At 37.5% G+C, this 9,340-nt stretch overlaps 1 protein-coding gene across 2 annotated transcripts in view; it reads right to left on the minus strand.

Moving 5' to 3' along the window:
* The window catches only part of LOC135220736 (dynein axonemal assembly factor 11-like), a 44,755-nt gene continuing 35,415 nt past the window's right edge, over positions 1-9,340 (minus strand). For both annotated transcript variants that reach the window (XM_064258175.1, XM_064258174.1), the window contains one exon: positions 1-285. The gene's annotated coding sequence lies outside the window, so the exon portion shown is untranslated. The remainder of the gene's footprint in view (positions 286-9,340) is intronic.

The raw sequence follows: 9,340 nt of genomic DNA on the forward strand, positions 1-9,340 counted from the left end.
AAAGAAAAGAAGTTTATTTACAAAATTTTTTTTTATAGCATTACAGATATTACAACTTCGCTTACAGTATACATAGCTGTATCCGAAGCCTCTGAAAAATATAAGTAGGTGAGAAAAACTGCAATATTTCTACACGGCGGAAAGGCTTCTGTATCCAGTGAATCCTTTCGAATATCCAGCATCTCTCCTCATAAGTTCTGTTCCTTCGAGAGTTGTTTGTTAGAAAAACTGAGACGTAATTTTTATTTATTTATTACGATTCACTCCATCGTGACTCCCATTTACCTGGAAGGGAAGAAATAAAATGCTTGTAATAATGGTAAACTGAAGAAGTTCGTTTTTATATAAAGTATATTCCTTAAGGCATTGCGTTGCATATTTTCGCATGTAGAAATTTCTCCAGATTTGCAGGTGTAAATGTAGCTTTGCCATTTTAAATGCTTTCTATGAATAAAATATGTATGAATATACAAGTCTGCATCCATTCATGCAATAACGGCGATATGCGTAGGCTACATATATCCGGAAATCGAGGGTACGTATGAAATCGCAAGACTACAGATTGGCATGGATGTGGCATAGTAACATGAAAATAAAAGCAGACAGATACACAGAGAAAAAGAAACAAATAAATAAAACAAGGAACTGAGAATGCGGTAGGAAATATTGTACTGCCATGTTCCGACTCTGGATCCTGGTAGTAGCGGGTACCACTCATGCAAGAGTGTTGTGCTTGTCCCCCCCTTTCAAGTTTCCTGAATTCTGTCAAACCTTATTATCCTTCCTTCATTTTCATAAAAAGAGTCATTAGATAAATGAAAGATTCAGTGAATCTTTTCCTAAGCTGGCGCTGGTGGTGCAGTTACAACATCAACTTACACAATTTATTTGTTGATTCAAATTATTTTGTTATCACTTGTAATAACCTTTCCGGAAATGAGCTCCTGGTAGGAAAAAAAGTTAAGTATATCTTAGTTTAACCAAACCACTGAGCTGATTGACAGCTCTCCTAGGGCTGCCCCGAAGGATTAGATATTTTTACGTGGGTAGGAACTAATTGGTTACCTAGCAACGGGACCAACAGCTTACTGTGGGATTCGAACCGCATTATATCGAGAGATTTCTAATCAACAGAAATACATTCCTTTGATTCCACGTTGGCAGAGCTGGGAATCGAACTCGGGACTACCGAATCGGCAGGCGAGCGCAATACCCACTCGTGGTAGAGATTCATTTACATAGTAATGGGAAACAATATCTTGATCTTTTAGAGAGTCTGCCTATATGAGCTGCTTGCTATTAAAAGAATTTTTTGTACAGTTCCTATTAATATTTCTCTCAGGCCATTACTAAATATTTTTTCTAAGCAGTTTGTTGTAAGAAACAAGCCAAAATTTGAAGAGAGCTATGACATAAAAAATATTTTTCTAAATATCATGAGTTGTAATTTAGTTTAATTTCTTATTTATTTTTATTTTATTTAGAAATGGTTTTGTACTTCCGTAGGGAACTGTATGCTAATTTTCTTTCCATTTTTAATCGGTAATAGCCACAGAGGATTGGTCATAGAATACTATTTGACCAAAGATAAGAAGACGCCTTTTCCATAAAATGTTATGAAGCGAATAAATGATAAGGATCCTAAACCGAAGACCCCATAAGAGAGAGATGCTGCAGCTGTAGCCTAAAAGTAGCTTATGGTGACCTTTGGTGGGAAAGGGTAGAAGTTTAAATTAACGTCACTATAGCCGTCGCCTGAACACACAGATCGTTGTTACCATGGATGCGTTGGCTGCTGTTTTGTTTTGTTTTGACAAACTAAGTTGAGTATTCAATTATGGACTTAACTTACGATGAAATATTTTGATGCCATCTTCACCTGGTTTATTAGAGTATATCTTGATTCATCCTGTAGTTTTGGCGTTGTTTGTTTGTTTGTTTGTATTGTGTTTTAACGTTGCATGTAACCAGTGGTTATTCAGCAACGGGACCAACGTCTAGAGTGAACATCTATCACCAGAAATACACATATCTCACCCCCCCCCCCTCGGTGGAATGCCCGAGAATCGAACTCGCGGCCACCGAGGTGACAGGCCAACACCATACCAACCACGCCACTGGGGCGCTAGTTTTGGCTTTGAGAACTACGTAAAACTGTACCTTTCATATCTCCGAAAATATGCGCATGGTAAAATGTTGGGTTTGAATGGATTGACAACTGCCTGTAGGGATTCGGTAGTGGAGTGGGGCGGAATAACAGTTAATCTCCTTGCAAAAATGGTCGAGAAACCCATCGATAAACGAAAGAAAGCTGGTTTCACAGACCTAACAAATAAACAAACATGAATACAGAGTAAACCTCCCATATTACGAAAACATCGTGGAAGCTACTGATCTCAAATACGATTGTATCGTTTATCTTCCTTTTCGTTAACCATGAAACACGGGGTATACGATACACACACACACACACACACACACACACACACACACACACACACATATATATATATATATATATATATATATATATAATATGAATAACCTGATCATGAAATATATAAAAAGTGATGCTGTGTACAAATAAAGGTAATGCCACGGAGGAAAATGACAAGACGAGAACTGCCGAGATCTTTTGGTCCTAACGACCCTTTACTGAAGTCTTACCTTAAGCAAAGGGTCGTTAAGACCGAAAGATCTCGGCAGTTCTCATCTTTTAATTTTCCTCCGTGGCATTACCTATATATATATATATTATCTATATATATATATATCTATTATATATATATATAATATTATATTAATATATATATAGATATATACGTACTATACACACACACACATATATATATATAAAAAATGCAGGTATTTTGGTATATGCAAGAAGCTCTAATTGAAGCCTTGTATATTACTAAAAAATATATATTTCTCTAAAACACAAAACTCCAGTATTTACACGAATAGGAAATTAGTAGCCCAAAGACAGCTCCTTGTAAAAATATGCTGTTTATATTGAGTCAATCTTCCCTTCCGTTCTAATTTAGCTGTCACCTTGATATTTTAGTTACGTAAAGAAAGGACCAATGATTAAGTTTTATCCATACTCAATAAGGAATTTTGTCGAGAGCCTATCGCATCACGCACATTCCCTGAACTATATTCTTCTTCTTCTTCTACGACAATGGTAGAGCAATAGATATACTCTCCTTAGATTTCCAAAAGGCCTTTGACAAAGTCCCACTCAAGAAACTGATGACAAAAGTTAGAGCTTTAGGAAGTGTAGGAAAAATAGCAGACTGGATCGAAGACTGCCTAACTTATAGAAAACAGAATCGTAATAAATGGCGAAGAATCAAAATGGGCACATGTAACAAGCGGAGTTCCTCAGGGTTCAGCCCTTGGCCCTCTCTTGTTTTTGATTTACATTAATGACATTGATAGTAGGCTTAACTAGCAGGATAGCCAAATTTGCAGATGACACCAAACAAGGTGTAAATAGAGCAGACCCAGATGCAGTGGAAAATTTAAGAAATGATCTAATGAGAATAGGAGAGTGGCCAAAAAAATGGCAAATGCCTTTTAATGTAGATCAGTGTAAAGTGTTAAAAATAGGAACAAATAACTCTCATGTCAGCTACATGCTGCCTGGGAATGACATTAATAGCGTAGAACAAGAGGAGGACCTTGGAGTTATTATTACCAAGGACTTAAAATCCACAAAACAGTGCATAAAAGCTGAAAAGAAGACACAGAAACTAGTGGGATACATAAAGGGGCAGTTCAAATACAGAAACAAGGAAACGGTGCTGCAGCTTTACACATGAATAGCTAGACCTCATCTTGAATATGCAGTGCAGTTTTGGTCACCAACACTAAGAAAAGACATAAATAGATTAGAAGGAGTACAAGCAAGAGCCACAAAGTTAAATCCATCCATCAGGCAAATAGGTTACCGAAGACGACTAGAGAGCCTGAACATGTATGGCTTAAAAACACGACGATTGCGAGGACAACTAATAGAAACATTTAAGATACTGAAAGGCATAACAAAAGTAGACAGTAACCTATTTACATTAAACGAAAACCAGACAAGAAATAATGGATGGAAACTAGAACTGAAGAGATGCAACACATCCCAATGTGGGAACGTCTTCACATACAAGATAATTATGTGACACATGGAATAAACTGCCACCAGTTGTAAACAGCAACAGTGTGGAAGAGTTTAAAAGAAAGTTAGACAAAATCATTAGGACACTGTGAATGAACAGCAAAACCTGCTCCTACAGATAAGGGAACACACGATGTCTCCTCTGATGGACTAACAAGTCTTTGAGACATCCTAATCCTTGTAACTCTTCTTCTTCTGTGAAAAACAGACTCTCAATCACAGTGAAAGTGATCCCACAACAATATTAAAAGAATCTTAGTAATCAGACTCAAAATTTTACAAACAATCCAATATTTTGGACCATTTCCTTAATGCTTCACAATGAAAGGAAAGCTAAAGTAAAGAAAATATGTAAACAAAAGCGAGAAGGGTTGATGATCTATCATTCCAGTCATGCACAAAGCCCACAGCAAACAAGTGTTTCACGACTCTGCATGACGTGAAATGATACATTTACTTTCAATGAACTTTTCGTCGGTTCCTGGTGTGCTAGTCCCCGCCCCTCTGAGGCGTCCAGGGGCTCACCCCTCTCCTCCAGTTCACCCTTTCCCTCTGCCTATCTCTCAATGGGCGGAGGTGTTTTCTCTGGAGCACTATACTTGCTGGAAATTGAAGTTACACCCGGTTACCAGTTGAGCATCAACTCTTCTTCGGTGAGGAAGTATCCCGGCATATTGTTCCAGTGAACTGACGTCCTGGTGTTGTGAGTGATGAAGAATATTGTCTTTATTTTTATTTTTTTACAAGTTTTTTTTTCTTGACTATCGGTAATCCTAGCACATATAATCGTTTCATTAAACTTACGATATTTTATTTTATTAAATAATTGTTTGTTAGATACGATATTAAATTAAATCAATTAATTGTATGTTAGGTCCCTTGTGTAAAAAAATGCAATCTCTTCGGCATGATGTCACTGCGTCAGAAGTCTTGAATCTGGATGAAGTCAACTCTATTGATGACAACAGGACCCCCCCAAATAATATTGGCTTACTGTCGCTGAATACTATTAACCAATTTTTACTAGTGAAGAGAAACTAACTCTTAATGGTTATGCTTTGTAGAAAAATGGCAACCTGTTAACGTCGAGTGAGAGCTGGTGAAGCCATTAGGACTCAGTTTTTCAACAAAGTTCGCCATAAAGGAGACTGGCCTCATTATTAGATGAAGGGTTTCCCGAATTTCTAAAGAGCGTCACTAGATGGCACTGACAGCAGAATGTGGATAGTATCAAAATTATAAATTTTTCATCACTGTTTGTAATAGAAGCCATTGTAAATAAAATCAAGCCTTCCAAGAGGAATGGGAAATAAACCTCTATTTTTTTTCTAAATCTCGAGCAAACGCAGTTATGAGAATTAGTTTTGAAATTAGATAAAGCCTCTCTATTTTATTAATACCTACAACTACTATCTATCGTCCATGCCATACACTCATGGTAAAAACCTTAGCGAATTATCTTAAACATAGCAGCTATTATGATAAAGAGTATAAATGCCTTTATTTGGCCGATTTTAATCTTGGATGAATTGCCCTTTTTCTCCCTCTGAACGTCGCAAAAGGGATCGACAACTCTCCTCCTCTTACGTTTCAGTGCGTGTTTCGTTATGTAAGCACAAAAAGCAACCCCATAAGAGAAGCTGGTATAATTATGCGCTGTACTGCAAAGTCTCTACTGCAATATGTTATGAAAGTAAGGTTTAAGTGAAAGATTGAACGCATTCCATAGTTTGTATTTACTAGCAAAGACCATCGACCTCAACGTTAATTGCAACCAAGAAACGCGTGCAATGATGTCAATCAACGAGGGAGCAATTTCCAGCGAGGCACAAAAAGAGAAATCAAAAATAAAGAAAAAGCGTCAATTGCACATCACTCCAGATCCCCCAAAGTAAATAAGAGTTAACGAAGTGGATCCTTCCTCGCACCTGACGAGAAAGTTGTTTGCCTCAAGAGATTTAGACCTTAAAAACTCGGCATTCTTTCGGCCACGCTTGAAGTCCTTGGGCAAATAATAGAAAGCTTTGCAGATTAATGAATTCACTTTGAGTAAGAAGGATTGCCGAGTCTCGATTGTCCGTACTGATATTTTCAATTTTGTTGGGGTGGGGGTGAGGGGAAGGGGAAGGTTGAAATTGGGGGGGGGGCTTGGATGGGAGGAGAGAAAGTGTCATAACAGCCCGCGCATCCAAGCCTCTTTACTCAACCGTGATGAGTTTGCACTTTCTCACCTTCGGGCGGCACTTGTTAATAAATCCGCTACTGACTGTTATTGGGTTCCAAACTTCCAACAGCTGTGACATCAGGCTCGCATGATCATTCTCTCAGTTTATATTTTGGTGAATAATGAGCATTATACGTAATATGGCAAGTTATTCATTTGGATGAAACTTGAAAATATATTTTGTGCTGAATGAGCACAAATAAAGAAGTGTATTTACTTCATGTTTACGAATTAAGAAGTAATCTACTTTTAAAGGAAGTATTTTGAATCTTATTTCATATTCTTTTTCTCACACTTGTTTTATGTCTCTGCTTTCCTTGGGAAACCGCAAACAAACAAAAAATCACTTTCTATAATACTTTCAAACTTATAACTCCGTCATATTTGAAGCAAGACTAACATGCTCACTTTAAAAGTGAAAGTGGGTTTGAGTCAATAAATATTCATACCCTTCAGTCTTGAGGTTTTTAAATATAAAATAATTCCTTCCAGATGTACAATCAACTAGAAGGCATTTTTATTTAAAATTTTGAAAGTTACGTCGGTTGCTTTCGAATAAGAGTCCGTGCAGGAAGAGCACCACCTAAATTGAATAAACTTGAATCAAAGGCTCCTGCCAATACTGATATTGCTCTTAAGAAAATAGGCACAGCCACAGCCAATAATAAGACCAATCACTATCTGCCATACATTGCTCATGGCAGTGACTTGATCAGAAATGAAACAATGAAGGTACTTTGTAGCTACCTTCTTTACAGACATCTACCATTCTCCTCCTCATACGGCCTTCTCGCTCTTCTGAAACTCACTCATCATAATAATATTCACATCTGCATTTGGGACATTTCGCAGCGTAATGGAATGGACTATAAAATTTTGGCCAAAGAGGAAGCCCTGGGACCAGTGAGGTCATTCAGCGCTGAAACATGAATCGACAGTAAAAAGGTTTAAAGGTGTAACAGGAAGGAAATCTCGAGGTTGCTCTATGAAACACTTGTTAGGAGAGGCTCGAGCAAAGTAAGATGCAATAGAGAGTATGAATGGAGATATAGTAAAAGGCATCATGGGGAATGGGGATTGCGGTTAGGGGGCCGGAGGGCCGCTGCAAAGAACCTTAAGGAATGGCTACACTGCAGCGCATGAGGTGCACTGACAGCATTTCCCTATTTTCCCTTTCACTACAATCAGATAATGATCAGCAATATTTTCAGCCTCTCCCCTCTCTATCCCCAATGCATATAAATAAAATGTTTTTCCATCTGATCAGTATCAAACTTATCTTTACCTCAAAATTAGTACTTTCCAAAGCGTACTTATGAGAGCATTCTTTTCCGGAAACCACAAAAATCTTAACAATGTACCTCCTCTCATCTTCCATCTGAACAAAACTCTCTCTGTTCTTGATGACAGAAGACAGACTCAGAAAATGCTAACGACTCAGCTTCCCAGAACAACTATAACTTACCGTCGCCTTCGAACACAACCAGATTTTAAATTTCACAAAATACTTTCTTCTTCATTTTGACTATTTCATTTTCCAGGATTACATACTCTTACTATCACAGCATCGTTTTTAGAACCCTTGATTCTATCTGCACAGTCCCTGAATTAGCACCATTTTACCTACTCTTTCACACATCTCAGTTTTCCACGACTCCAGCGATAGTTATCGCCTTCTCTTGGTGTATCTGATTGTATCGTCCAAGTAAAAAAGTATAATCTTTTATCTTTTCTAACAAATTCACGCATTTTCAAAATCTAGGTAATCATTTTTTTCTCAGTAATTTTGCAACAAGAGTACAGAGTGTAAAGCTACAATTCCTTTAAAGGATTTAAGGTTAAAAGCTTGGAAGAAGTATGCTATTATTCTACAATGAGTAAAAGTCGTAGGGGAAGTGGCTTTGATACGTATAAACGCAACGACAATTAGGGAGGTGTGAATGAACACCGCATGTCTAATTACAGGAATTTTGTTTATCTTTTAACTTCAAACCATATCGAGGCTTTCTGGGAGGGAATCTTGACAAAGCTTAACTTTTGCCTTCCTTGAATTCTGATTGACTTATTTAAACTTATTTCCAGAATGACTGGTACTACAGCTGTTAGTTCAAGCAGTCAGTCAGTCAAGTTGCTCTAACAAATGAACATGAGCAATAGAATCGAATAGGATCGAAATCCACATAAGTTCTCAAATGAAATAGTGATAAACAAATAAAGTTCTTTCCTTTAGGGCTCCAGAAATCAAGTTAGCTAATATTTCCAAGCGATAGAAAAATATTTATATTTATTCATTGAAAATCTTTACAATTTAGGTACAAGTGTTGCCAGAGAAACGCTACACAAAAGCTTCATCGAGCGTGATAGGGTGTTGCTAGTTCAACGAGCGTGTAGATGTAGACTTAAAACCCGGGTAATGAAAGGGCGTTGGCCATAGGACCTAAAACTCGATGCGATTTTCTTTCAGTTCATCAGATAAGTTCACAAAAACCGGAATAGGAAAAGATACTACAACCCTTTAGATAACAATCTTATCTCTATTGGTGCTTGTCAATCATATTCTCAATTTCTTTTATCTCTCTTATCAGTCTTTATTGCCTTCCTAACAGCTCAGTAGGGACTCGACTAATCGAGATAAGGTCATGTAAATTCATCAAACATTTGAACGCAGTTGATAACTGTGCGATGATTCTCCAGCTTTCAAAGTAGTTAGTCGTCATCATCGATAAAATGTTTCTTCATCGCTTCACAAGTGACGACATTGCGGTCCAAGGATATCGTAATGGCCCACGCACACAAAAATATAGACACTGTCAGCGCACGGCTACGTATTACTGCCTCTTAAATACACAGGGAGTCTATATTAGATTATTGCAACTGGGATCACAAGAACCCTTAAAATTGATTTGGTTTCGCTTTTTCGTTAATATTGTACTGTACAATCGATG

The sequence above is a fragment of the Macrobrachium nipponense genome, chromosome 2, assembly GCF_015104395.2.
Source record: "Macrobrachium nipponense isolate FS-2020 chromosome 2, ASM1510439v2, whole genome shotgun sequence".
NCBI classification, from domain to species: Eukaryota; Metazoa; Arthropoda; class Malacostraca; order Decapoda; family Palaemonidae; genus Macrobrachium; species Macrobrachium nipponense.